Genomic DNA, 20,687 nt, shown 5'->3' on the forward strand with positions numbered 1-20,687 from the left:
ACTTCTGAAAATCAGAATTGCCTGTGTCTAGGGTTAAATGAGGCATTTTCACTGCTGTAACAGCCTGCCTTATGCTGATGTAGCTGGCAGAAGGATAGAGCCCTCAGCTATATTGTATATATTCCTGTAAAGACAGGGGTAATCCACCAAATTGAGCAAACAGCACATAACTCAGAGAGTGGGCACGTGCCTCTGCGTGTGTGCGTGCACCTGGGTGTGTGAGAGACAGAGGGGGAGATGAGATATGTGGGGAAATACATGAGAGATGAGACTGGAGAGATAATTTCCAGAAAATACAGCAACCACCAGAAACTCTGTCTTTCCAGCTGGAGGGTTTTGCAGTGCTGGTGCTTCTCTCTTAACTTGACAGCTCCGCTCTTAGCCCAGCTCGTAGTTGCTGCCTATAAATTTAATTAGAATGGGGGTAGGGGAGGAACAAGCCTGCACGGCACTTGGCACAGCGCTGAAAATAACCAGCTTTAATACCTTTGACATTGAAGCACCTGCTAAGGGCACAGGCTGCTGTGCAGCTGACCCACCCTGCTCTGGTGACAGGATGTGTCACTTTGCCTGTCCTCCAAAGGTGCAGCCCACCCCGTAACCCAGGGGACTGCATGGCTCTGGAGCTGGGCATCTCCCCGAGCACCACGAGGCAGCGTTGAACCCTGGAGGCACCAGGGAGGGACACCAGGCACCCCTGGCCATGTGGAAAGGGAGCTGCTCAGGCACTGCAGCGTGCCTCGTGTATTTCATTTTTCTCTCTCTGATGTAGTGGGCTATTTTCTGTGTTTGCAACTAAGTGCTGCACTGCAGCCAGCCGTGAACATTTCTGTTGGCCCAGCTGGCCTCTTGTTTTAATGCTGTTCTCAGGGCTCTCCCTGGGTAGAGCGGGGAAGTAAACAGATTGGAACTTTGCCCACACATATATATTTAATTGTGAGCTGATTTTATGCTAGGGAAATGTAATAGACCCATCACTTCAGGCAGACAACTCCCAGCAGAGGCAACAGGTTAGAGATTTCCCCCACTTCTGGAGCTTCCTGGGATGTAGCAGGTCTTATGGATGTAGGGACTCTTTGACAGAGATTGAACCTTTTATACTGTTTCTGATAAGCTCCAGGCAGTGTGGAGGCAATTTAGGGATTTCAGAGATATTTGACCTCTTTCCTATGCATGCTGTGGGGATCTGCTTGTGATCATGGCTTTGGGTCATGTTTGGAGATGCCCCATCTGAGAAAAGAAAGTCCCTGAGCTCCTCTCACAGAGTCCATCAGTGACACAGTGTCAGGATGCAAATGAAACCTGGACCACATCTGACCCTTTTGCCACCATTAAGCGGCACTGATGCTGCTGCTAGAAACACTTTTCAAATGTGTAATTTGATTTTTTTTTTAAATTGTGTTTGAATCTAACCCAGTTTTAGTTCAATTCAAGTTAGACAAATTCAAATCAAGATCAGATTGAATTCCCCTTGAAATCTGAGGGTATTTTCATATCCTCCAGGGAAGGACTCAGTGGACCTGAACTTAATTTGAGGAAAAAGAGGTTTCAAGTGTCTTGACATCATCTTCACAGAAACATGGAATAGGTTGGGTTGGAAGGGATGCTTAAGATCATCTAGTCCATGAGCAGACAGACAGTGAGCAGAGGGGACATCTCACACTAGACCAGGTTGCTCAAAGCCCTTTCAGATCTGACCTTGAATATTCATCACCCTCTTTCTTTTTAGGGCTCCTCTGCCATGCACCACCCTGCCTGGCTGTATGGCTCTGTTCCAAAGCCCTGGAAGCAGCTGCATTTGCTCAGATCTGAGGATGAGGCATCACAGGCAGCCCCTGAGCAGGGACCACACCAGGCAGAGGGGTGCACACAGCCTTTGCATACAGACACAAGACCTGAGAGGGCAAGACAAAATCCATTTTAAATATGCAGTCGAGTAGTGCAATTTTCAGCCTATTCAGGCTTGGCAAATGCCTTTGAGGGATCAGACTACCACAAGTACAGTTGTGACTATGCAGCAGTCTGTAATGCAACAGCTCAGATGTGAAGTTATTACCGCAGGCACCGTGTTGATACCTGTGTTAAGCCTCTGAGCATTGCCCAGTGTGAACTATGTGTTTCCACAAGACTGAGCAGACCCAGACAGAGCTGATTGCTCTTGCAGTTAATAAAAAGCACTGCACTTTCTCTCTTGACAATCCCGACACCTGAGTGCTTCCTACGTATGACAGTTAGCACATTCTGGTTGCTCAGTGGCCTGTGAGAAATGAGCCTCTTCTCAATTTAGTTCCTATCATCAGACAAGCAGTACACACAATAAAAAACACACCTTGACAGTCAGCCCCCAAAGTAGCCCTGGGGACTGCAGGTCTGAAGTTCCCTTTCTCTTCTACGCAAAGCCATAAACCAGATGGAATTTATGGGGATGGACTTCCTTCTGGAAAATCAAGGTAACTCCACCAAAGTCAAAGGAGTCACTCTGGCCAGTGCAGAACAGCCTGGAGGAGGGGAACCTCTGCTGACCCCACCACGTTTCTTCCCTAGATGGAGCTTGTCAAGCCCTCCTGACTTTCACTGGTGGGCATGGTCTGCCACAAGGTCCCCTCAGTCAGAACAAGGTAAAAGTCCTGCCTCCACCCATGAGCCAAGCATTTGGAACTGACCTTCCAAGAAAGAGCACCAGCATGGGTACGATGTCCTTTTGTTCCAGGAGGGTGAGGAAGGCACAGGGCAGGGGGGCTGGAGGGCTGGACCAGCAGTGGGTGGACAGTGGCTGCTGTGACAGGCTGTGCTCCAGCCAAGCTCATCAGGTCATGTCAAACAGAACTAATATAAATGTCAGTGTGCTGCTTTCAGTTGTGAAATCTGTGTTTGTTGTACTGCAGTTCATTTTCAGTCTTCCAGCTCTATGGATGCTATCAGCTGACATGTCTGGCTGGTATCCTCTGCCAAAACTACACACACTCTCAGCATTTCTCAGGAGTTGGGTTTTTCTCTCCTCCCTGTGACATGCTGATGTCAAATTTCTCCCTGGGTCTGTGATACACAAGACCATCCACACGTACTAGATAATGAGTTTAACATTTCAAGGACAGAAGCTCTCAGTCTCAGTGAGACACAGGGTGGATGTGCAGGCCTGATTTGAGCTAGGTGCCAAAGGTGGCAGGGGTCTTTTAAGCTTTTTTGGCATGTTCCCTCTTAAGATAATCCAACCCAAAGAAACAGACGTGTATAACTCAGAGTTCCATTGTTATTCTTATCACAGTTAAATATTTTGTTGTCATTAACAGCAGCTTAAATTCTTCTCTTATTTTTCCTTGCTTTTGGAATAAATTCTGTTTCTGAGCACCCAGGTCTCAGTCTTCTATTGATGCTGCTCTGGTTGACTCCAGGCTCTTCATAATTTCCCCACCCTACAATTTCATGTTGGCTTCACAAATAAAAATTCTTATTCTCTTCCATTCTGCTCCCCCACCTTTCTCTTGGCAACCTGATCTGCATATCCAAACTCAAGCATCCATGCTCTGACAATGACTCACAAGTCTACTCTGGACTTGTTTCTTTTTGTCCAAAACTGAAACTTCATGCAGTGCCCTTGGCTTTTACTCACTTGTGGTGAGCTGTCATCTTAAGCTGACCGTGAATTTCCAGTTTCCTCCCTACAAAATCTAGCACCTTTGCCTCTCTCTCTTTTTTTTTTTTTTTTCCTATCATGATCTGGAGCTCATATTTGTTGCTAAGGCTCCAAACGTAAGGGATTTTTTCATATAGCTCACCTCCCTCTAATTTATTACCTACAGAATGTATCTATGTCTTTCTGAGTTTCAGTTATAACAAATAGAAAAGATGCTGAATTTACTGGTGCTCCACACATATGAAACTCTTACAGAGGTTTAGAATTACTTGGATTTTATCTGTGGAAACATTCTTTATTTTTTCTGGACAAATTGAATCACATGTGTTTTTCCAAATTACTCTGGAAATGTAATTTCTCCAGCATATCAGTGTGATCAATGTATTGCTGTTTTGGTTTCCTTCTTGGAAGGAAGATATTCATCCATGGTAGTCCTGCTGTTTTAACAAATGCAAGTTAATCCTTTGAAGGCATTTTTCTGCCTCATTCTTTAGCTTGCTCTGATGAGACACCGCTGGTCACAGTCAGGAGAAGGTCAGAGGGGCAGCCAAGGACCAGAATCCTGCACACCCTGCCAGGCTGGCTGGCTAGGACAGACACACTGTCTCCCCATGACAGAGAGAAGTCTTCTTCTCTTCCCTGGATGCAGCTGCATTTCATGGTGGTGCATCTTCTCCTGCTGTTTCTCCTGTTCTTTTGACAGTTCCTCGTCTCTTGGTTTTGTCTGAGCATTTCCTGGGACAAGAGCAAGATTTTTTATCTCAGCAGCACCAAGTACAGCAGCTCCCAAACCTCAGTGATGAGGACTGAGAGATGCCTCGTGCAATGCTGGTAATCAGTAACATAAATTAGAAAATGGTTATTTAATGGCAGTAGGGCAGCAGAACGGGACAGGAACCAGAAAAGCAGTTCCAAACTATGTATTTGAGACACTCATGCTTTGGCCTTGATAAGTGGTGGATCAAATAGGAGTTGGACTTCCATGGTCCTTGTGGGTCCCTTCCCACTGGGGATACTCTACAATTCTGTGCTTGTTGCACCAATGTTGGCAGAAATGTAGGGTCACCAGGACCAGAATCCATTCCTCTGGCCAGTGAGTGACAGCAGTGCTTTTATTTTGGCAGGCCAGCATCATTCCAGCCACCAGCACAAGGCAAAAACTTGCACACACAGAACACCCTCCTGCCCGTGGCAGCCAGAGCACCCTTCAGACATCCACCTCACCTGCTGACACAATCCTTCAGCACCCACCAAAATCAAATGCAGCTAATTGAAAGGTGATGACGGCCAGAGGATTCCTGGATTTGCATGCTAATTCCTCTATTTTAGCATCACAGAGCCCAAGTACAGGTAAGATGTGACTCTGCCCTTCATTCTACACTATTTCATGTCTTCTCCACAGTACACATGAATACACACACACACACACACACACACACACACACACACACACACACACACATAAACTTTCTCTCTTGGGCTGTCCTGAAGCCAAAAATCAGATGGAGATCATACTACATGTGCTTTCCAAAAGGCTGGCCAGCAGCTTCAAGGGGCAACAAGTTTTCTTTCCTCTTGCTAGGACAGGGCTGCAAACTGCAACTTTAAAAATCTCAGCTGGGATGAACAGAGCTCTTTCCACGGGCTGGGTTGCAGCTTCCTGATGCTTTTTATGCCATGGTTTAGGATGGATTCCTGGCTCTTGTATCACATGATACTGTTGAAGTTTTGTTTTGAGTACCCACCTCCTTCCCTGTTCTACCACTGGCATCTGCCCCTGCTCTAAGTCTACCAATTATTTCCTTTAAGTGTCAGCAGCACACCAGACACGTTGAGATATAACCTTTCTTCTAGTTGATGCTGTTAAACTATTACTTGAAACTGAAGTTGCAGTTGACAAGTGCTACTTCAGTCACTAATAACTACTTCAGGAGTGCTAGTGGTGTCTTGGCTCTTAATGCTGTGGCTCAGGGCTCAGGGAGTGTCTTTACAGGTCACTTGGAGCCATCCATCTGATCTAAATCAAGATCAGTCAATCTCTCCTCTGGCTCTGTGCCTTGCTTGCCAGGAGGTTCTTTCTCCATCCCCCCAGGGCTGCAGCAGTGGCAGATCTGGCATATCTGGGTGGCTTTAGGGGCTGCCCAGATTCCAGAGGATCCCACTTTGGGATGTACCTGTGATCCACAAGCTGAGTTTTTCTGTTTGCAGACAAAGAAAAATGAGGGCTCCAATTCCTTGAGGTTGAATACAGCTCTTTCAAGGGAGAAAGATGTCCTTTACTGGCTTTTTTTTTTTTTTTCATTTATTTTTTAAAAGCAGGTTCTGTGTTCAACACCTTCCTGAGAAAAGAGGATTTCTGCATGGAAGGAGAATGAGTACTCAGACACACACCTCAATTCTTCAGCATCAGGTAAGGAATAGCTTTCCTTCCATTTCCCACTCCCCTTTCTTCAGGATAAGCTCCTCCAGTCTAATCAAAGCATCTTAGTTATCTTAGACACAGAAGATTCACAGTTTGGCAGAGGTCACAAATATTTCCTTTCTATTTTGGCAGGGTTTTGGCTCAGTCTGAGGATGAATTTCAAACAGAGTAATATAAGGCAAGGCCAGATCATCAGGGGCACTGAGTCTTATGCCCTGTTACTGCAGAGAATCCTCTAAGAGATGTTAAATCCAGAACAACCTCCACTTTTCCTTTGTCTCCTGCATATAAGAAGCTACAATGTGGTATAACAAACTAGGTCTGGCTTTTCAATATAAAAAAAAAGATATGTCAGCTTTTAAGTCTCCTTGACATGACAACATCTTCATCTAAATCGTGAAGCCATCCTTTGGATAGCCCAGCCTTGGTCTAATGTCTTTTAGAAAATGATGCTCATTTAATTCCTGAAATGTGAAATCTAGGTCTCAGGTCAAGAGCATAGATGTTGTTTAGCTGAAAAATTTAGATCCATCAGACTGTCTGCAAGAGTCTGCAACTTTTCAAACTTTAGATTGCACTAGACTCTTACTGCTATATATAGTCTTTTGAAGAGTAGCATCTAAATAAAAATACCCTTGAAATACAGGGCACTTTTTATGCTCCCACCCTCACAATTTTTTAGGTAACAAAAGGCTTCTTCAGGGCCAGAGATTGTCTGTGCAGAACAAATAGCCAGACCTCAGCTAAAAGTTTATTCCTTTTTCACTCTGTATCCAGCCCTGAATTCTTCCCTCAGGCAGGATTTTGATGGGACTTGATGGGAGAATCCCCTAAGACAGGCAGGGTCAGATCACACAGATGAAGGGACTTGACAATATGGGAGATATGGAAGCACCTCAGCCAGAGTAGGGCAGCCACTTCATGGGAAAATAAACCCAGTTCTTATCTTAGTAATTGTACAGACAAATTAAATCTGGGCCCAAGCAATCAGTACTCACCCCTTCACTGTTACAAGATGACAGACCTCCAGCCAAGCCACATATCCTTTGGTAGTAGAGTGATCAGCCGAATCTCTTGCCAGGCAGATTTCTAATTCTCATAAGATGTGTTGGTTATGGGAAGGATGTTTCTACAACACAGGGAAATTTTCATCCTCAATGGGAAACACAGCTGGGCCAAAGGAAAGCTTGTGTGGCACCTGTATCTAGAGCAGATCACACACACACATGAGCTTCCAGAAGGCAACAGAAACTCCATTCATATGGCAATTGTGTCTTTATATCCTCTCTATGTGTATGAATTTATGGTTGTATGAACAGCCATATCCAGTTATTGAAGTATTTGATGATCCAAAGTGCTCAAGGCCTTCTTATTCCATCTCATTCACCGTTAAAGTTCTGCACAACCTTTTTACTGACTTTCAACCTGCCATAAATACAAATGACTTGCCAATAAAAGCTGGTATCTCCCTCTGTCAGGAGGACTATAGCATCGTTGTTATTTAAGAGGTGGCAGTTTTGACACAATTCTTATTTAAAATTTGTAAAAGGAAAAAAGATGATGTAATAAATCTGCATGTTCTTCCTAAGCAGCCATTGAAAGTGGATGCTCTTCCCCTTTCCAAAAGCATCAGCCGTTTAATGTTTCCTAAGTTGTTTTTGCATGAATTAGGGTGTTGGAGTGAAGCACTGTCAGTTACAAAACCACGCTGTTGTCTCCAGCTAATTTTGCGTTAGTAGCTCTTTTAAACTGCTAAATCTAGTTTTTAGTGTATGATGATTTTGCTTAGTGATGGTGTAAAACAGCTGCTACTTTTCTGATGAGTTGCCTGTTTTCCATTTTATGTCTCTGCAAGATGTTGGGTTTCATCATGGCCCCGTCTGACAGGCAGCTGAGAACAACCTGTAAAAAACCTCCAAAACACAACAGAAAGCAAAGAACCCCAAATCCAGGGTTCCAGACACCCATAGAGCCAAATTTCAGAGTGATCAGTCCTTCTGTCTTTACTGGTACCCTCAGACCATCTCAGTTCCACACCAGGATGATGTAGATGAGGAGAGGAGGGTGAGCAGGAAAGCAGGAAACTCGCTGCTCTAAAGTGGAAAATGAGTGGCCATCCAACACCCCCAGACTGTTTCTAGGGAGCTGGTTCAGATTAGCATGGCTGTGCTTTTTCTATCCTTGCTGCTCATGCTGCTGCTCCCTGCTCTCTGCCTGGTTATGGCCAGAAGGCTGAAATTATGGCTTGGATGAAATTATGGCTTGGAGTGTCTTTCCAAAGTAATTAATCACTCTGCTTTCCTCAGATTCTGCTTGCAGCCATTGCTTCTTGAGTGGCTTTTTGCCACTGAATCTCTTGGGTGCCAAACTCTTCCCAGGATGTGGCTGCTCGTGGCCATCAGAAGAAGGGAGCAAGGGCCAGACTGTTCATGACTCAGTTACCCCTCACCAATACTTCAAGGGGCCTCTCTTAAGCAAAATCCCCATTACCTTTGTGAAAGGTGTTTTGCATTTGGTGTTCACCAGAGGTTCTCATGAGGAAACACTTAGTGGTCACCCCGTAGATACTTTGCTACTGACTTTCCCAACCAGGCAAATAGCCCTGCTTTATTCAGTGGCAGAAAGCTGAATGGTTGTCTTTGATCTTGCCTTATCCCCTGTATCCTGTAGGCTGGCATTTGTTCCATGTGTTCCAAGCAAGAAAATGACAAAACTCATAAAGGAAGCACTCAGAGAGTGTCTCAAAGAGGTGAAGATTAAAATCTTTCCAATAATAACCCACACTCCATAAAAAGATCTTGGATTCTGGATAGACAAATTGGAAGCAGCTTGCCTCCCTGATTCTTCCTTCCTTTTGCACTTACTCTCCTCCTCAGCACAGCTCAGGCTTTTCCAAAAGCAGTGCAGCCCATTGAACAGCGGTGGTCTAAACTGTTATGGAGATCTTAAACTGCTGAATTGTTGCAAGCTAAAATTGATTGCAACTGAGCCTGTGAACTGAAGTGCTGGAAACAGCACAGAGAGAAGTGGGGAAAGGGTAAGAAAGATCTCGCTTTATTATTTTGGGTTTTTTTCCTCTTTCATAAGATTTCTGAACAATTTGGCCTTGATGAGTTCTGCATCTTTCTCAATAGCCATTGGACTGTTTTTCCTGGTATTTTCAACATAAAAGGTATTCTTGGTTTGCCTTCCAATTTGCTGGTTGCAGTGTAATTTCTAAAGAATTCTAAAAGTCTGCTTCGAAGTCAGATCCAGAGGGAAAAATACTGTGAAATTTACTTCTCCTCAAGCTAAACCCCCCACCTTTTTTAGATTTCCAAAATGAAAAATCTTTTTAGCCTGTTTCACTCTATTCTGCCTTGATTTTATTTGCACCCTCATCACGAGAGCATCTGAACACCTCCGAGTAGTACATTAAGCGACGTGACTAACATCTGTCACGTATAGTTTGCTTGCTGTCTCTCAGCATCCTTAAAATGAATTTAGTGCTTGTGCAGGATCGATAGTGCTGGAGACAGACAGTCTCTGCTCAGCCTCAGAGCTGGCACAGTTTGGGTGAGACCCCTGTGATGGTCCCCTGAGTGCCAGGTCATGGGCAGCACCCATGGAGGAGCTGCTCTGCACCAAGGTTGTTTCCAGCGGGACAAAGAAATGCAAGTAATTTGGGGAAATCAGATGAGGCTGTCAGTGTTTCCCTGCTCTCATCTGCATGCTGAGGGACATGTGTATGGTCTCGGGTGCCTGCAGTACTCAGGAGCCCAGATGCATCCAGCACTGCTGATTTTCCAAAGTTTTCTGCCTTCCTCAGGTGGCTTTTCTTATTGTCTTAGCATCAGTTACAACTTAGGGCTATTGATGGACAAGGATGTTGCTGCTTCTCACCACCAAAAACTTCTCTGCCAGATTTTTTTGACAGAGACAGTGTTCTCAACCACTGAAATCAGGTTAATAAATGTCCCTTGCTGAACAGAACTGGGAGCCCTCTCCTCTGGAGCCAGCACCACAAGCAAGATCTAGGCATCCTGGGGCGTTGTAATTTCAAGCAATATGTTTTCTTAATGGGCCAAATATGCTTTGCCTAATTTTGCTTTCAGTGCATGGGATTGTTATTGCTCAGTGGCCCCACACAGGTGTTTAAGCAGTTTTGTGACAGGATTTTCCAGCAGCAGCATGAGGTTTTATTGACTGTTACCTCAAGAGTAACTTCAGAGGAAATGACATCCCCAGCTGCTTGTGATGGATGCATGTGGAGCTGTGGCAGAAAACTCAGGAGCCAGTGACCTCTGTCATTTTCTATCATATTTCGGGTAAGAATGCAAAGCAACTGTAAAAGGACACTGCTTTTTATGCAGTGAGAAGAATTAGGAGAGATGAAGTTACTAAATTACTTGTTTTCCCTGAAAACTGTTGGCTTGTCAGCTATGATAAAATGAACATACAGAGGATAGGTCAATAAGTAAAATAAGTTCCTTATTTTATGAGGATGTAGGGTTTAATTTGGTCTGTGAGTATGGATTAAATGGTAGTCTAGGGGACTCTGATCTCTGTGTGGTAACCTAAATTATAAATTACACAGCTTTTGACACATAAGAGACATCTGACCCACAACTTGCCCTTGTTCCAATTCCATAGTAGGTCAAAACCCAGGTGAACACCACTAATTTCTCCTCAGTGCCACCAACCTGTACCTTGCCATCCATAAAAGGTTCCTGGTTGTTTGGAAACCCAGCAGGCTCCAGCAGGACCCACCCAGGGCATGTTCCAGAGCCTGTTTCTCTGGGTAATATCTGAGACTGTGCTCTGCTGTTAGCAGCAATGGAAACAGGAGCTATTTGATCAAGACAGATAAATACATCTATTTCAGAATACATAATCTTACCACATATGTGAAGTAGTTTAATCATTAGCAAGTTGTCAAGCTTTTATTGAATGGAATTAGCCTCTTTATTTCTGGTCAGGATCAATCTTTTTTTCCCCTTCCCAGTACAATGAATGCTTATATGTTACACGTTGCAGCGTCTGGGACAGATGACACTTGCCAAAGGGTTTGATGATCAATTCTGATACAAATCTGACATGAAGAAACAGGAGAGAATCTGCATCAGATGATCAGTGGGAGAGATAAATTCACATTTAATGTTTCTAAATGTCTGTGCATGTTGTATCCTTCTCAAGCACAATATTCAAAAGCAAGCACAGTGCACAAGACAATGCTTGGATGAGGACATAGAGTACAGGGGTGAGGATGGCATTTCTCAGTGGAATGTTATAGAACTGTGGGATTGAGAGCCTAGTTAGAACTGTGATATTAACAATAAAACTATGGGGCAGAGAAATGGCCTCTGGCTCACCAGTTCTGGGATACAGAGGCCATGGGCAGAATAAAAAATACTTTCCGTATTTGTATATTCATTGTATATTCACTAAAAATCCCTGTTATATTTGCACCTCCAATTTGGAGATGAAGGAGAGACCTATTACCAGTCCCAGCCCTTGGAGCCATGCCTTCATTTACCACCAGTCTGCTTTGCTCCTCTTCCTTTCCCTTTCCAAGCAGGGCTGTATATGAGTATTCATGAACACTCCTTATTATTTCTCCCCTCACAGTTGCTTTTTTCTTCCCACACCTGCCAACATTAGCTCCTTCCTTTGACTCACGCTGCTGTGCAGCCTAATGCATATGATCTCCATGCCAAGATGTTATTTAATTTCCCAACAAAGTTCTTTTGGCGTGGAATGAGCTGAGCAGTAAGAGCACAGGAGGGGAGGCATAGGCAGGGGTGGGAAGGGGAACCAGAAGGAACAGGGGCTCAAATTTACGTTGCCTCTGGCTTCACACACCCAACTTGTGCTGTGTGTGTCCGGGGAGCAGCGTGGGTGGGTGGAGATGGCAGCAGGGGGTTCATCAATGGCAGGTTGCTGAATCAGGAACCCTGACACTTGTGAAGTACTCTGTCAGGAACATTAAGTATCCAAAAGTGATAAAGCTTCAATTTGCTAGTCCATTAGACTAATTACTGCAATAATTAAGTAACTACTTGATTAGAACTAATGGGTACCTAATTATCCAGGAGAAAAGTATCAGGTGGCAATTATCAGGTGGCAATTAATAGACTGGAGTTAATGTCTTAGCACTGTCTTTGTATGAATTCATAAGCAAGGTAAAGAAAACAAACAATAACTTATTAATATTTATTGGTGCCACAGTGTTTTTCAGCTTGTTTCATTTACACAGAACCAATTAGCGAAAAGACAGTTAGTGTTGCAAAGATGTAAAGTGACTGAAGCAGGGGTTTGATTTTAAAGGAACAGGATCACATTAGCACTTATAAGCAAAGACAAATGGGTATCAGCCAGGGACTTGATTCTGGTGCTACTAATTCATCAACAGAAGAAATCAGAGTAATTGAACTCAGTATTAATAATGAAACACACAGGAAGGCAGTTCCTGTCTTAATGGGGTTCACTTTAGTTTTGGTCCCTCCCTGGATCTCCATCAGCTTTTTCTCCACTGCCCAGGAAATGCAGAGACCCTTCGGTGCACAAACGGGAATTTCCCGCTGGCAGGGGTGGGGAGACACGCCACAAAACCCTCCAGGTCAATGCTGCCAGCTCTCTGAAGGACACAGATTTCCTGGACAGCTGAAGCCTGGGTGCAACACAGGTTCCATCATGAAGGCGAGATGGTACAGCTGAATTCCTGCCCGTTCTCTGTGTTGGTGTGAAGAAACCACAACAGCAGCTCCATTCCTGAAAATTCCCCTTAGCTCAGCACCCACTTGAAACATCACTGTGAGTTCCTGTGGATGAAGTCTAAGAGTAAATTTAACCTGCTTTGGACCTCAAATCAGAGTGTAGTTAGGTTTTTTGTTTGTTTGTTTTGTGGGGGGGTCTTTTGTATTTTCTTTATTATTTTTCATGTCTGTGCAAAGGTCCAGCTTCTCAGATTACATAATTTTCTATTGTTTCTTTGAGGTCAATCCAACTGTAGTGATTTTTGCAGAATGAAACTATGGCCTAAGATGTACTTTTCTTGCTCTCCTCTCCAAATTCAAGGAGCTTTACATCTCCCAGCAGAAAAATGAAAAATACCAGGGCTTTCTTTCCTACAAATCTTTATGATCCTAATGATCCTCTAAAATGGCTTCAATCCAAAAACAGTTGTGCATGCAAGTTGTCTCCTTGTCTCTTTATGGGAAAGCTCATATTAGTTATAATTACTCTCCTGAGTAAGAGTTGTTAAAGTGTGATATACAATGAACTTGTGACTGATTTTAGAGAACAGAATGAAGAGTTCCCTTAAAAACCTCACTCCTTTGAAATTCAGCTGTTAGTTAATGGCAGACCAAATTCCAAGATGGCTTTTGCAGCTCTGCACAGTACATGGATTTATGGAAGTGGAGGATCTTTCCTCTAAAACAGCTATCCCCCCCCCCCCACCCCGCCCCCTCCAGCTCCATGCTTTTTTCCATGTTATAAATAAGTGAAAGGTATTCTAATCATATTTTAGACTGTGTGCAGAGTCAGACGCTAAACCATAATGTCTGTATATTAGAACATGTGGAATGATAAATTGAGATAAATCTAAAATTTATAGAACATGAACATTTGCATAAACTGCAATATCCAAACACATAGGCTGTTAAGTAACAATTGTCACAAAGGGCATAAAAAATTCAACTTTGTTTCATGGAAAGAACTCAAATTCCTAACATGATTAAGATAATATATCATTTGTTCCTATCTTATTAAAGGCGTAATTGTTGTTAGACACAGAAGTGGCATTAACTCTAATCTGGCTTTATATATGTACAAATAGGAGGGGAGGTGGATCTGAAAATTGATGCTTTTGGTGATCCATAGGCATTTTATTAATGTTTGAATAATAACTGCCTGGAGGGCCTGTTATAAATTAAAGGGACGAATTGAGATATAAATTTTTATGAGGACTAGTTATACATTTCCATTATGTGTTTAAAAATGAAGGAATTACTGTGAACACAGCAGAACTCACATTTATTTGAGGTGATTTGGATGGGAGGGAAGGTGCAGTGAAGGAAGCTGCATGCTGGCTGTAAGAAAGATGTATCTGTCCCTGTGAAAAGATATATCATATGTCATGCATGAACTCTCTTCTACAGCAGACTTTTCTCTGCAGCTGATTTCGCATGATTATTTATTTGACAACAGCAAGTGATGATATAGCAGCGAGTTTTAGGCCACTTAGAGAAGAATTCTTATTCTTAAATCATACAGGATTTCCCAAACCGAACCACTGTCAAACTAGAGTTAATCTAACAGAGAAACCCAGTAATCTCCTTGGCATACATTTCTCATTATTCCTGCTGCCTGGGTATACACATCTTCATTTGCAGCTCATCTATGGGACCAGCAGTGTTTCAGAGCTTCCTCCTGCCCTTTGCTGAGGCTGCTTTTGGGAGCTCATCTCTGATTGCTGAGAAAGCACCAGCCTCCCTTTGTTATCCAGCAGCACTGATGCTCTGGGAGATCCTCACACAGTCCCATCAACGTCCTTTGACGTGACAGCACGGGGGATGACAGCCCAATACCTTCACTCAGGCAGGCTTGGCCCAAACCCACATCTGCTCATAAGGGAGAGGAGGCAGGATGCCAGTATTTAGACAGCCACTTAATATGTGGGGACCTGTTTTCCATGCCCTGATTAATTGGAGCTGACCACAGAGGGCAAAGCGTCCTAGATGAAATTCTCCAGTGCTTGACCCCCGTTTAGAGGCTTGATTGCTCTGGACTTCAATAGGTGCCAGCAAGCTTGATGCCTTGCAGGTCTTTATCTGCATTCTCTGAGCCCCAGTTCCCTGTCTGGCTCACAGGAGTGGCTCACAGGAGTGGTTTGAGGAGGAATGTGTTGGTTGGGATGATATCCAGAGAGATGGCAATGTTGTATCATCTGCAGACATCCACACCAAGGTAGCAGCTGTGCAAGCGTGTGCCAGGGGAGCTTTATTATAAGACACACAGCACAGGGGCCTTCCATTTTACAGCCTTTCATGTGAGTCAATTAATCAATTCAAATGTTGTAGGCTTTTTTTTGTTGTTTTTTTTTCTCCCACCCCTCCCTTTAATTAGACTTACAAGGGCTGGGTAAGTATTTTCTTTTTGGACTAGGCCTGATTCATTGGGAAATAAGACTTGAGTATGCTCTTGGCTTGCAGAGAGCCTGACGCATTAATGAAGTTGATAAAACATCAAGACCTAGCTCAACCTCATTTTCCATCTTTAAAGCATCACCCTTGGCTCTACCATTCATGGAGATCACTGTGCACACTTGCAGGGGGGTGGTTGGCATTGCCTTTTAATCTACAAACAGTGGTAGATTTTTCTTTCCAATGTGGAAATGAGGTGGTCTAAAGAAATATGGCAAAATGTCCTCATGTTTCTGATTCAGATTCCTACTTTTAGCAGTGTTTTGAGTCTGGACTCTCTTCCCAGGCAGCTCAGTCTGTGGCAGTAAACCTGTCACAGACAGGTTGTGACAGTGAGAGGAAGGATCAGCTCTACTTGGTTCCTGCACAGTTGGTTCAGCTTGCTGAAACCTCAGTGTTTTGTCTCCAGTCTTTCAGCTGAGAAACACAATTTGTGACACTCCCAACCTTACTCAGATCAGCCTCTCAGTGTCTGTTACCTTCAAGGGTAGTGCCACGGTTGTCTCTCTCTCTTCTTCCTGTAAAGTCATATAAACAAAGTGATTGTTGTGAAAATATCCAACAAGCATTGAACCAGCAAAAATTATTCTCCCAGTCAATTGGAACCTTTTCTAGATGCATTACAGTGCTGGACAAGTGACTAATTAGGCAAGACTAGTACTGTCTGTTTTTCAAAGCTATGTTTTTTGTGTATGTGTTATTGAAGGGACAGATTCACAAGAGTTTCTTTAGGGAAGATGCAGGGGAATGTTATAGAGAGTAAGTTCTATGACAGAATTAGCAAATGTATTAAGTACAGTGCCAATCTGGTATAGCAGAAATTACTAAATACCCATCAGGGCCTGTCACTCGTCAAGAAGTGAAATCTTAGACCCATTTAAGTCAATGACAAATGTTCACAGAATCTGGCTGCAAGTTAATAAATGTTTGGAGCCTGTTTAACTCAAACTCTGATATTTGTCAGATTAATTATTTGACTGATCTTATTGTGTGTCAAACAATTTCTTTGTGGAGTTAGAATGCTTTGTGTTGCATTATCTATAATTCTGATTAAGAAAACATAAAGCAAGTATGGAGATATATCATTGTAAGCTTTATATCAGGTCACAGAGAGCTATTATGTACAATATTAAGTAATATAATTAAATATGGGATTGTAAAATGTTCAAAATGGGCCATGGTTGAGGCTGTATTTTCTGCTTTATTTTTTTTACATTTCCTGATTTAGGAGTACTTTAATGTTCAGTCTGAACTTTCTTTTATCATATTATTTTTGTTAAGCTACATTTATGTAAAAGGAAAGAAAATAACTCCACATGTACACCAATTCCTTCAGCTTACACTTGCCTTTAATACAAACCAGAGGATTTCAGGACTATATACATCAGGTGTTTTCAGCAAAGTAGCAGCAGCAAATCATAGACATTTGTCATTCCTTGGAGCTGTCTGACAGTTCTGACAATTCATTAGGCTGGGCTGAAAAGAGGTTTAGAAAGCGAAGGAAGGATCACAGGTAGTGGAGTTGCCTTTGCATGATCCAGTAATAGCTGATTTGTATCATTTTTGGTGATGGATATACTCTTCAGATTAAACTCAGCTGAATTTTCCCCATTTATTCCTTTCTTTTCTCTTTCTCTTTTTCCTTCAACAGGCGCTTCTGGGCACATTAGCCTAGATTTAGACCTCGATTTATCCCAAGGAGTAGATGCCAGGAAATTCTTTCTGGAACCTCCTGATATTTGTGGCTTTTCAGAGCTAAGGAGAAGTGAAGTGAGTTTTGCTATTCAGTTTCTACCCAGCGAGGCTTTTCTTTTCCAATGTGTTTGAGTTACAATCTTTGCTGTGGCCGTTCCATGACATGTGCCATTCTTCAAAGTCAGAGTCACTCCTGCCAGGATCTATGCAAATCAAACTTGTGCCTTTGTGCAGAGATAAGTGCCTCCATTATCCCACTCCTTCCACTTACTGATTCGCTTTTGAGACTCGTACACAAGCAATTTTTTGACTTAAAGGCAAATCCTCTGCAATAACGCTGAATCCGCAGAATAGGCCACCTGGAAAATATGCGATCTTCCATTGGAAAGCATTTTCCTTTTCCAGGTTGGTGGGCTGCTTCAAATCATGCAACCATGTAAAATGTCAGAGGCTGAGTGGGTGAGGAGATGCTGTCCAGCCAGGGAGCATCCCTGGGGTCAGGCAGATGATGGTCCTCAGCATCAGCAATATCAGGGAGCTTGCTTAGCCCTGCTGAGGATGAACAGCTTTCCATCTTCATTCTGTCTGTTTTATACCTGCCACAGAAGAAGCAGTCTGAGATTGAGCCTGACCCAGTAGCATTATATGTAGGTCTTACAAGAGCAATATTTGGTCTTGATGACCGTTGGAACATAGTCCTTTAAAAAACCCTAAAATAGCCCTAAAAGGAGGGCTTTTACACCAGCTGTTTTGGGGGTTATTCTTTTAACATGTGAAGTTTTTCAGACCCTCAAAACTGTCCATAAATTCTAAGTACTTCCTAATTTATACCTTTTTTTTCTTCTTCCCTAAGGTTTAAAGTGCTGACAGCATTGCCTCACCATCCATCTCAGGCACAACCCCTTCAAGTTTCCTACCTATATCAGCCAAATAGAGTGATTCAAATCAAGGTTTTGGCTGGAAAATCCCAGAAATGCAAATTATCTCAGCTTTCTGCTTCTTCCAGTGTGTCTTTATGGGTCCAAATCAGTCTTAACCCCGCAGAAATACAGACATTTCCGTGTGATTCCACATGCAGGACTGGTCAGTATAAAGCAAATAAGTGACACTCGTGGATGTTGGATCATGTGTCATCTTGTTGGATGTGCCTCCAGATTTGCTGGTAGGTTTTTGGGGGGTTTACAGTGATTTTTGCAGTCAGTTTTGAGTGGCAGGCTGTACGTGTTGGTTTATAATTCTGGAGTTATGAGTGTGGGTTGAACTGTTGGCATTAATTATTTTCAATAGTGAGTCAGACGCTGAATTACAGGATCCTACCCATGGATATAAGAGAAAACAAAGAAACAAGTGGCCTTCCTCTCCCTCCCCTGACATAAGTCATATTTTGTCTCCTATGACCTCAACCGGCCCTTTAAATTTCATATCAAACATTAGAAAGAAAGAGGTCAAAGTAAGAGCCCCGTTGAAAAAAAACCCTCACAGCCAACCCAGATATGAACTATGGGAACTTGTCATCTTATCATCCTAATTGAAGTCATTCTGCAATGTATGACAGTCCATCATATATTCTGCCAGTCAGTGTGTCATACATGATGTGTAACAAGAGAGCTCATAAACCCAGAGGGGAAGCCCCTTCTTTTTTATTACTTTATTTGATCATTTTCATAAAAAGTCCCCTTGCTCAATACAGAGGGACGTGTTTATTAGCCCCATTAAAGCTTTGTCCATTCATTTGACACTGTGATTTACACAGCTTTACCACCAAAGAATCCCATTATTTCCAGTCTGGGGAGGTGTCTTTTTTACTGTGTGATGAAAAGTAAGTATTTAATTCCACAGGTGAAGGCAAAGAAAGGGGAGGTTGTTGTCAGAGGCTCAGAAGTAAACAAAAGGATGCTTTAGGTATAATTGACTCAGAGAAAGAAAACATTGCCAGTAAATATAGAAAAATAAATAAATAAAGATGCTCTTCCTATGGAGTGGGAATTTAACTGGGCTCAGCTGAACTTTTTTTTCCCCCCCGCTTGCCTTCATTAAAAACAGCAGAATTTGGCAAAATTTCCCTCTGTGTTCTACTCATGAATGTTTCTAGAAAATATCAGCTTTCATACGCAAATATTCTTGAAGTGAAATTGGTGGCTTCCTTTGAACACAGCTAGTGCCTCAAATCCCATCTGCTTTTCCTACAACACGCCCACTCATTATCTAGCTTATTTGGCTTTATTTTATTTTTTTTTTAAATGAACACAAATTAAGCTATTTAATCAAATATGTACATGATTACATGGCATTTTTGCATAAGAGTTATACACCCACGGAAATCATTAATCACAGATAACAACACTATGTTAAAATTAGACATTTTGTTTTCTTTTTGTGTGCGTGTGCTTTTTAACATAATATCCTGCATAGCTCTAATTTCACCTCTACTCTCATTTGAATAAATCAGGATTGTTTTAAAACAAATTATTCATTTGTCTGTAGCTCTGATAATTGGTATTTATGTTTAGACTTGATCTCAGAGGAATAAAAATACAGAACTTGAAAATAAAATTGGTATGGTTCAAATCCCTCTTTTTCCTTTTTATTTTCCCCTTTTTTGCTTGCAGAGAATGTCACCATGAATGTCCATTGGCAAACTGGATAAGAAAGAGTGTCACAGTGCAGGACAACCTAGAAGATGACAGGTATTTCCAGGCATAGCAATGATGAGATCAAATTCCCCTCAACCTGCCTTGTTTGCTGATCTTTTAATCAGATTCAACTTCACTGCAGCTACAGCACAAGGTTCCCTGACAATGTATGACAGCATGTGACAGAAAAATATTTTGATTTTTTTTTCTTTTTTGGTCATTTGATGCTATTTGAGATAAATCTGAAGCCCCAGCAGCAGCTGATAAATCTACCAAACTACTTTAGCAGAGGTTTTTACCTATTCACAATTGAACTGGAGGGTCTGGGGTGTGTGTTCGTGTGTTTGTAGTGGAATCCAAACAAGAAAGCTGGGAAATGATCTAAACCCTTTGAGGTTAACCTGCCATGAAAAAGCATCAATGACAGAAGAGGACATTATTAAAAAGGAGCAAACCTTGCTCAAAAAGAACCACTTTATGAAGCCAGAGCCCAAAGAACAACACCCAGGGCTGTTTGTGGTCCCACAGGGATGTGCATTTCACCCCCCATCTTCATCTCTCCAAATTTCCTCTGAACAGCTTCTGAGCTGAATTCTTGAGAAAGAAAAACACCAGCAAATTTTGAATGGACTTATCAGCCTTTTCCCTACAATCTGCTTCATATTCCTCTCACACCCATATTCTTGCAGTGTCTTGGATCACAGATAAGAGAGAACAAGGAAAGGAATGAAGCAAGAAGCAAACAACAAAACAAAACCAGCACCCCCCAAACTTTTTGATGAAACTCCTCTGTGAATTGTGTGTATGGTTACAGCGAAGTTAAAACTGCCTTCTTCTTCTTCACCAGTACTTAATTCCTGCTTTTAAAATCAGGCTCCCTTTGATCTTGAGGGTTGAAATGATCTGGAAATGAAACAGCCAGTGCTTTGCAGAAAATCTGGAGAGGGTCCCAGACATGGCTTTTACCTGGAAGGCTTCCAAAACAGGATGAAATTTCTCTGGTTTCAGAACAAATTGCAAGATTTTTTCTCTATGTCTAGTCCAACTGTGGAACTCTAGCCCTGATGTCTGTTGCTTCCCAAAGCACAGATGTAATAACCTCTGTGGTGAAACGAGAA

General features: G+C 42.6%; 1 long non-coding RNA gene across 4 annotated transcripts in view; it reads left to right on the forward strand.

The window, feature by feature from the left end:
* Positions 1-20,351, forward strand: part of LOC110474476 (uncharacterized) — a 39,257-nt gene extending 18,906 nt beyond the window's left edge. The window contains exons 4-8 of one of the 4 annotated variants that reach the window (XR_002466080.3): positions 4,759-4,984; positions 5,954-6,044; positions 16,893-17,011; positions 17,790-18,098; positions 19,546-20,351. This is a non-coding gene — a long non-coding RNA (uncharacterized LOC110474476). Of the gene's footprint in view, positions 1-4,758; positions 4,985-5,950; positions 6,045-16,892; positions 17,012-17,789; positions 18,099-19,545 lie in introns of all 4 variants that reach the window. The other 3 variants (XR_002466078.2, XR_002466077.2, XR_002466081.2) reach the window with 3 other exon arrangements.
* The last annotated feature ends 336 nt before the right edge of the window (positions 20,352-20,687 follow it).

Source organism: Lonchura striata, chromosome 11 (assembly GCF_046129695.1).
Source record: "Lonchura striata isolate bLonStr1 chromosome 11, bLonStr1.mat, whole genome shotgun sequence".
NCBI classification, from domain to species: domain Eukaryota; kingdom Metazoa; phylum Chordata; class Aves; order Passeriformes; family Estrildidae; genus Lonchura; species Lonchura striata.